Below are 8051 nucleotides of genomic sequence, written 5' to 3'. Positions count from 1 at the left end.
TGGCAAGTGATAGGTCTAAGGGGACTATTGTTGCATCAACCAAGCATTTAAAATCTTAGAAAGCTCTGAACAGCCAATTGCTCTGTTATGATATGTATATTTTGTTGTCAAGGCTTTTAGAGAGCTGTTCATTCTATTCTTTTTTTTTTTTTTTCTCCTAAGGAAAAGAAATATCAACTGGCAATGCTTTATCTTGCTGGCAGGATTACTGAAGTATAGAATTTGCTTCTTGCCACTAGAGTTTTGGTGTCCTCATGTCATTATTGTGCAAAGGAATCTGTAAAGGCTGCCAGTTGAATCTGTTTGAGGAAAAAAATAACAACCTTGAACAGCAAGCCACTGAGTCTGACTTTAAATATGATAAACATACTGGTTTAATTAAAAACGAATAAGATAGAGTTTTCAAACTGAGGCAATGGAGAGCGGAGAAAAGTCAGGAAGAAGGTGGTGTGGGACACCCCCAAGGAAATTTTCTCTGTGTTTTACAGCATGGCTAAATAGATTGTTTACAAACTCCTAAGCACCTGTTTTTATCTTTAATTCTTTGAAACTCTGTATTACATCTATCAACAGTCATCAAGTGAAAGATGAAATGAATGACACGTTAGGCAGGCTAAGCAGTGGTCTGGAGATGATGGGACTTCTATTCTACCACACAGATTTTCATGCAGATCAAAACCCAACTATAAATATGTGATGAAACCAGCTCTTTCTTAGATGTCTAATAATATGGAATATAAATTTCATAAACCATAATTTATTTCTACTGGGGAGGCTAGGCCACTTATTTGCTCCTTTTTTACATATTTTTTCAAAACCGACTGATCAGGTGATTATACACATTATATCAGTAAATCTATTATGCTAATCATTGCAATCCAAATTTGCAGGGAAAACTTATTCTCAGAATAAATATTCTTTCCTTCAGTAAACTTCTGTGTGTGTGTGTGTGTGTGTGTGTGTGTGTGTGTGGCTTTATTAGGTTAGATTTTAAGATCCCCCTTAAGGACAAGAATTCATTCCTAATCATTTTATTTTAAAACCCTAAAGCTTTTTATACTGTGTATTATAAAATACACTTAAGACTTTTAAATTTTGTTCATCACTTTGGCTTCTTGGTCAAAGTCATTCCCCATTTGTTGCCAACAGAACCTTGATCCTGTTAAATGATCTGATGGGCCTGGACTGGGGTCCTCCCGAGCCCAAGGGATGGAGGTTTCAATCAGTTTGGGAATCCTACTGCTCACCTGTGATTGGCTTGGAGTGGGCATGTAAACTGGTTCCGAGCAGTGAAATCAGAAGGGCAGGTTTGCTGTGATTTCTGGGAGGTTTTTCACCCCCCTGATACAAACAAGGAGCTATAGAAGAAGCTCTCTCCTCTAGGCACAGAACATCTTAAGACAGCTATGTGAGGATGTGATGAACTACCTGAGGCAAATTCAAGGGGAATTCAACAGAATGAAAGGAAGCTGAAGGTGGACCAGACTTCTGGACTTCTGGTCAGCAGAGATACTACGTGCCTTCATAGTGTTGGCCCAACTTAGTTGGGCATTTTGTACCTTGTAACCACGACCATTCTAACTGAGTCAGTGATTTAAAAAAGATCTCTCACATTATCTCCCTTGCTCCTGCTAACCATTATATGAGGCGGGTGTTCTTTGTAGCACACAGAAGACAATGGGACTCCAAATGTTTAACTGAAATGAAAAGCATCAAAAACTAGTAGGTAAACATATAGGTAAACACCTGACATAGAACTCATAACCTTTTTTTTTTCCCCCCCTTTCTGGTACTGGTATTGGGGATTGAACCCAGGGGTGCTACATTTGTCCATTTTCTATTTTGAAACAAGGTCTCACCAAGTTGCTAAAGGCTAGCTTTGAACTAGTGATCCTCCTGCTTCAGCTTCCTGACTAGCTGGGATTATGAACAGGTGCTATTGCACCTGGCAGAAATCTTAACTTTTGATGCTTACTAACCAAGTCTTTTTTAAGGCACTGTATTGTTTAACATGAATAGGATCAGTAAAGGCTTGCCGAAAGAAGTGAGGCTGCAATCTGGTGAAATTACCTTTATTTCTCAGGCCGAGTCTCTCGAACTTTCTTGTATGCTAAAGCCTGCACTCTACCTAACACTTTGGAGCCTGCCTGGGAGTGTCCAGACATTAAGATTTGTAAGGAGGTTCTTTTTTATATTTGTCCCATCTTTTCTGCCTTCCCCTGATTTGAACTGAAACTCAGTCAGGTCTTGTTTGTACTAAAATGCCCCTATCCAGAGAAGATCACGAAACGTTAAGAGTTTCAACAGAGAACAACCTCTCGGAACAACCTGCCCTTTCTTCCTCTGATCTGCTTAGTTGGGCGTGGAAAAATGCAGCTCACATTCCCTCTTCTATTTCTGCAGGAAGAGTTCAGCCTCTCTATTTCACACCGGCTCTGATGTAGACCTAGGGACCAGCTCTAGATCCTACCAGGTCCATTTCCATGCTGTTTAGATTTCACGCATGCCTAGCATTAAAGCCTGCCCCCACCTCCTAAGCTGTTTCTGGGAGGAATGCTTATCAATCATTTCTCTGTGTTAACTTGGATTCCTCAGGGAACAAAGCCAGAGGCAAAAAACTTACAAGATAACCTGCCCCACACGGAGGAACCCAGGCTTCATGCATGCTAAGCAAGAGTTCTACCACTGAGCTACATCCCTAGCACCCTTTAAACAACAACAATGACAACAACTTTCATTTTGAGACAAGGACTTGCTAAATTCCCTAGGCTGGCCTCCAACTTGTGATCCACCTGCCTTAGCCTCCTGAGGAGCTGGGATTATGGCTAGGCACCACTGGGCCTGGCTCAAGCTAATATTTTATGGGATGTGCAGCCTCAAACTATCTGAAGTGAAAGACAGTGTTTACATTTCACAACAGATAGCTTTGTAAAACACACAGCTGGTCACACCTCTTGAAGGATATCTTTAGGAAAGTTATATAGAACTGTTGTGTAATAGAACAGTATTATCCATAATAAAAGAGGAAAGAAGGACATGCAAATTATCTGCTGGAGTCTCCCTCATTTCCTGTCTTGCAGTGGTCATGTTCATCTGCTAAGGGAGTTCCTATCCTACACTTCCAGATCATGCTCTGCTCACCAGGCAGGCTCAGGGGAGCCATGCATGCCTTGGGTCCTACAAGGTTGGAACACAGGTTGACCTTTCTTTTCCAGGCAGATGCTGTACATGAGGTCTATGTGGTGGCCCTGCTGGAATATGATACCTGTCTCTGGGGCCACTCTCATTGCCAGGGAATCAAAGCAGGGAATCAAGTATGTGCAGGAGGTTTTCTTAGCTGAGCTCGTTGGGTTTTAGTGAGACAGAAACTGGGTCCACATCCAGTATGTGTTTCTAACATGCAGAAGATGTATCTTTTTTTCCCTTCAGTTTTGTTTGTTTTGAAGGGATTGGATCTTTCCCAGGGGTGGCTATTCTCACTCCTGCTTCAGCAGGGCTTACTAATCACTCCAGAGCCATAAGTAGATGGGCCAGTTGCTTAACAGCATGGATAATTTTAGGAAACCCTTTCATCCCTAAGATATGCAAATTATGAAATTCTACTTTGTGTCTTCACTCTGTAGAACATTTGTTAACTTCAAGAAATGAATTGATTTTTATTTTTTTCATTTCTTTGTTCCAATTTTTTTTTTTTTTTTTTTTTTTTTTTTTTTTTTTTTTTTTTTGTGGTGCTGGGGATCTAACTCAGGGCTTCACACCTGCTAGGCAAGTGCTCTACCACTGAGCCTCAAACCCTGCCCTTGAATTTTAGAACTGGGATTTTCTAGGTATTGGTTATTTTGTGTTACTATACTACATCATATTTCATCAGAAGGAAATTCAAATTCTAGATTTATTTTGCCTTGCCTAAGATGTTTTGTTGGATAGACTGAATTTTTAAATGATCTCTTTTGCCTTCATGAAACACATATAAACTGATGAGTTTAAAGTATGTGAATCTGTTATGGACAGAAAGTTCAAGGGAAAATTTTCTGAATTTTTTTTTAACAAAGGATTTAATTTTCTTCAACCATAAGCCAACTTTGACCCGTGAATTTCTTCACTTAAAAATTTTCCAGTCATATATTTGAAAACTCATGTCTCTAAGGGTGGATCTGGAAACATAAACCTGATTTAGCATAAAGCTTGGCAAATACTTGAGCTCCATTCCTGTTAGCAGTAGTCACCAATCAATACCACTTAGCAAATGATTCCCAATGTACAGTATCACATGTGCCGTAGGAAGCTCAGGAACCCCGCTCACTGCAGCAACGATGCCTGAGGCTGGTTCCACATCCCCAATTTAGCTGCATATTGTAATATTTTAACCAGGCCCTGTACCTCATGACACATTTGGGAAGGAACTGGGACATTTCAGCAAACCTCATAACCCCAGCCCTAGAGTGATTTACGATTTTGGTGTGGTGAAGTGGCAAACACTTAAGTTAGCTTTTGAAGAAGGGTGGCTGCTGGGGACAAGTCAACCACAGATGCACTAATACATTCAGCGATAATTCATTTGGAATACTAGAAAGAGCTCGGTGACTGGACTCAGGTTTTGTTTCTGTCCTTGTCTTTTATTAACTTTTTGTATTAGAGTGGGATTTTGGAATTTTCTGAACTTCAGTTTTCTTCACAAGATGAAAATACTGCTTCTAGCCTCAAAGGCCTATGGTGAATAAAACAGGATGCTGAGTGGGACCCACAGTTTCTCTGCTGACGCACAGTAGGCATGCACAATGAATTCTGCCTCTCTGCTTGTCTCCTCGAGGCTCTGCCCCAGGAATGCTATCCTCTGGCATTCCTGCAGATGGACCAAGAAGCCTGTGGACTGTGGCTGACTTACAGGACAGTTGCTCTGATGCCTTCTCTGAATGCCGTATACTACCCATGCCAAAAAAGCAATATATTCCTTTTCTCAGCCTCCCTTGCTTCTAGTGTAGATGATACATATCCAGAGAGTAGAACAAAAAAGAAAAGCTTGCGAGTTTTCAGGGAAAGTTTTTCATCACTCACAGAAAAAAAGTAGCTAGAAAAACTGTTTTATTCCTGTGTTGAATACCTGTATATTCACAGGAAATTAGTAGTTTTGTATCAGAAGTTTTCATGTTTTTATTTCAATTGGATGTCTCCTATGGAACAGGTGACCGCGTTATCGCTCGGCAGGGATTGTCTCATCCAGTCCTCACAAGGACCCTTTGGGGCAGATGCTTCTGCTATCTCCATTTCACAGCAAAGAGAACCACCCACTCCAAAGGCTCAGGAATCTATGCCAAGTCACACCCTAGCTGCTACAGTTACCTTCCAGTCAATGCACGTCTGTGGACTAGCGGCCTGATTAGGATAAAGCTCTCACAGCCCAATCATTTCATCTCTGAAAATTCCTGCACTCTTTCACACATTAGCTTTTGGCAGATATCTCGTATCTCAACCATAACACCATATGTTTAAATAATGGACAATAAGTTTAAAAACCTGAACTCACTATTCTCTATAGCCTTGACAAGAGAGCTACTCATCACCTGATTCCTCTGCTAATGACGTCCTTGGTTATGCTTTCTAATTGACATGTCAGTGTTCCACATGTGATCGTTTCACAGCCTTTGATGGCAGAACGTGTTTTAATGGCACAAAACCCACTTACCTTAAACTTCAGATTTCCTTACAGTTATTAAGTTTCTAATTTTAATCAACCTATGTGTTTCTGCTCCTAACGTTCATTATGTTCTAGAACCGTACAGGAAAACCATGTGGTAAACTAAGTCATTAAAATCTTTATGCATTTTATTTTTCTTAAGATTTTTTTTCTCCTGCTGTCTGATCCAAAGAGATAAATCCTCTTTATCCTAGGCTGTGTGCTCAAAAAAACTATGATTTTTTTTTTCATTCTTTTTTAAAAGGCTAAATGATTTGTCCATAACCTAGCTTAGATCCCTTGCATGAAATCCCTCTAGTAAGTGAGCAAATTTAAAGGGTATTTAATCAAGTAATTTGTCACTAGAGCACTAGCTAACAGATGGTATGTTCATTTAGCATAAATGTTTAAGTATTTGTAGTGAAAGGGTATTTACACCATGAAATCAAACAGGCAGTTATTAATATATTAACACAGCTGTTTTCGATTTACAGCTGGTTCAAAAATTTCTTTTTAGATGATAATAGTACTACTACTTCATGAAAAAAGAGATGATTGAAATTGAGACTTTTAACAAGCATTGATTTACCGTGCTATAGCTTAATTTTTCAAACTTTTTCTTTTTTCTTTTTTTTTTGTACCACTGATTGAACCACCCAGGGATACTTAACTGAGCCACATCCCTGAACCTTTTTATTTTTTATTTTGAGACAGGGTCTCCCTAAGTCACTTAGGGCCTCACTGAGTTGCTGAGGCTGGTTTTGAACTTGAGATCCTCCTACCTCAGCCTCTTTGAGTGCTGGGATTGCAAGTGTGCACCAACATGCCCAGCTAAACTTACTTTTCTGAATATAAGTCAATTGCTCTCCCTTATTTTAGTTTTGAATTGATTTTTTTTTAAATTACACAATAAAGAGAACTATTTCCCCAAAATTCCTTGTTTAAGTGGACAAATATTCATTAGTCTTTTTAAAACCATCTCTGCCAATAAGACATGCCTGGATTTAATTTGTGAGAAATGCATGCTCAGACTGAAAAAAAAAAGAAAGAGAAAACAAAGGAAATTCTGCCTTCTTCACTCCTTGGTGCACTTTTAAAATCTGCTGACATGCCTTTATTTATAGTTTTTAATTTAATTTATTTTAACAGATACATCAAAACACACAAATTGTGCATGCCAATCAGGAATGTTTGGATTCATGTATACGTTGTGTAATCGGGTTAAACTTTCACCTGCTTGAGCATTTGTCATTTATTTTTACTACTGAGAATCATCCTTCTTTATGTAGAAGACATGCAAAATCCTTTATTCGTGCTTATTCAAATGCACAGTGCTGCCCCATTGCTGCATATTCACCCCATTGTACAAAAGCAGCCCAGCAGGCCCTGCTCTTATCTGTCAACCAGCACCACTAGCTCCCTGGCCCCATCCTTCTCCCAGGCCCCTGCTCTCCTCAGCTCTGGTGATCACCATCCTGCTCTTGATATCTATGCACTCCTTCAAAACAAACTGCTGAAAAATGTTTTTGATCTACATTCATAGTCTGTGAGACTATGTTAAACAACCTTAACTTCTTTCTGTGAATTTCCGTCATTGGTTGTGACAGATTCATGTAATTCTGTTCCCTGAAGTGTTTTTCTTTACCTTTTGTTTTCTGTGGTTCTGGGGATTGAACTCAGATGCTGTATCACCAAGCTACATCCCAAACCCTGTTTACTTTTCATTTTGGGACAGGGTCTTACTAAGTTGTCAAGGTTGGCCTCTAACTTGCAGTGCCCCTGGCCTCAGACTCCCAAGTTGCTGGAATTACAGGTGTGTACCACTGAGCCTGGCTCCCCTTGAATTACAAAGATGCTTTTAAAATGGGTCAAACCAACAACAGCTTGAGTTCTTAATGATTAGACATGGAAGATTTCAGATCTCTATACCATATTGACATTATCTTTTCCTGAATTCCCAAAATATCCTTAAAAAGTCATGTAATAAATTAAGGTCAGCTACATTAGAAAGCACTGCAGTGAGGCAGGTATCACCTTGACAGCTCTAGCAGTATCTTCCAAGAAGACGTGGATGTTGACAGATTGTCCTTCCTCGTAGGTACTTCAGGGTGCAGAGATGATGGTAGTGGGAAACATTTGTGGCATGAGGTTTTGTATAGATGGACCAAGCAAGGGAAATATCTTTTCAGGATACTCGATTAACTATTATTTGACAAGTGAGTTCCTTGTTCAAATAATTAAAATCTTGCATCTGATACATTGATTTGCATCAGTATTTTGAAGCAACCAGTATTTATTGGTTTAAAGTCTTATCTTTCCTGGGCAAACCTTTCAATAAACAACTAATGTATATGAATACAGTGGTCTTAGTTTGCAC

The sequence above is a fragment of the Sciurus vulgaris genome, assembly GCF_902686455.1.
Source record: "Sciurus vulgaris genome assembly, chromosome: 6".
Classification (NCBI taxonomy): Eukaryota; Metazoa; Chordata; class Mammalia; order Rodentia; family Sciuridae; genus Sciurus; species Sciurus vulgaris.
The sequence above is the reverse complement of the archived record's forward strand: the minus strand, read 5'-3'. Positions refer to the sequence as shown.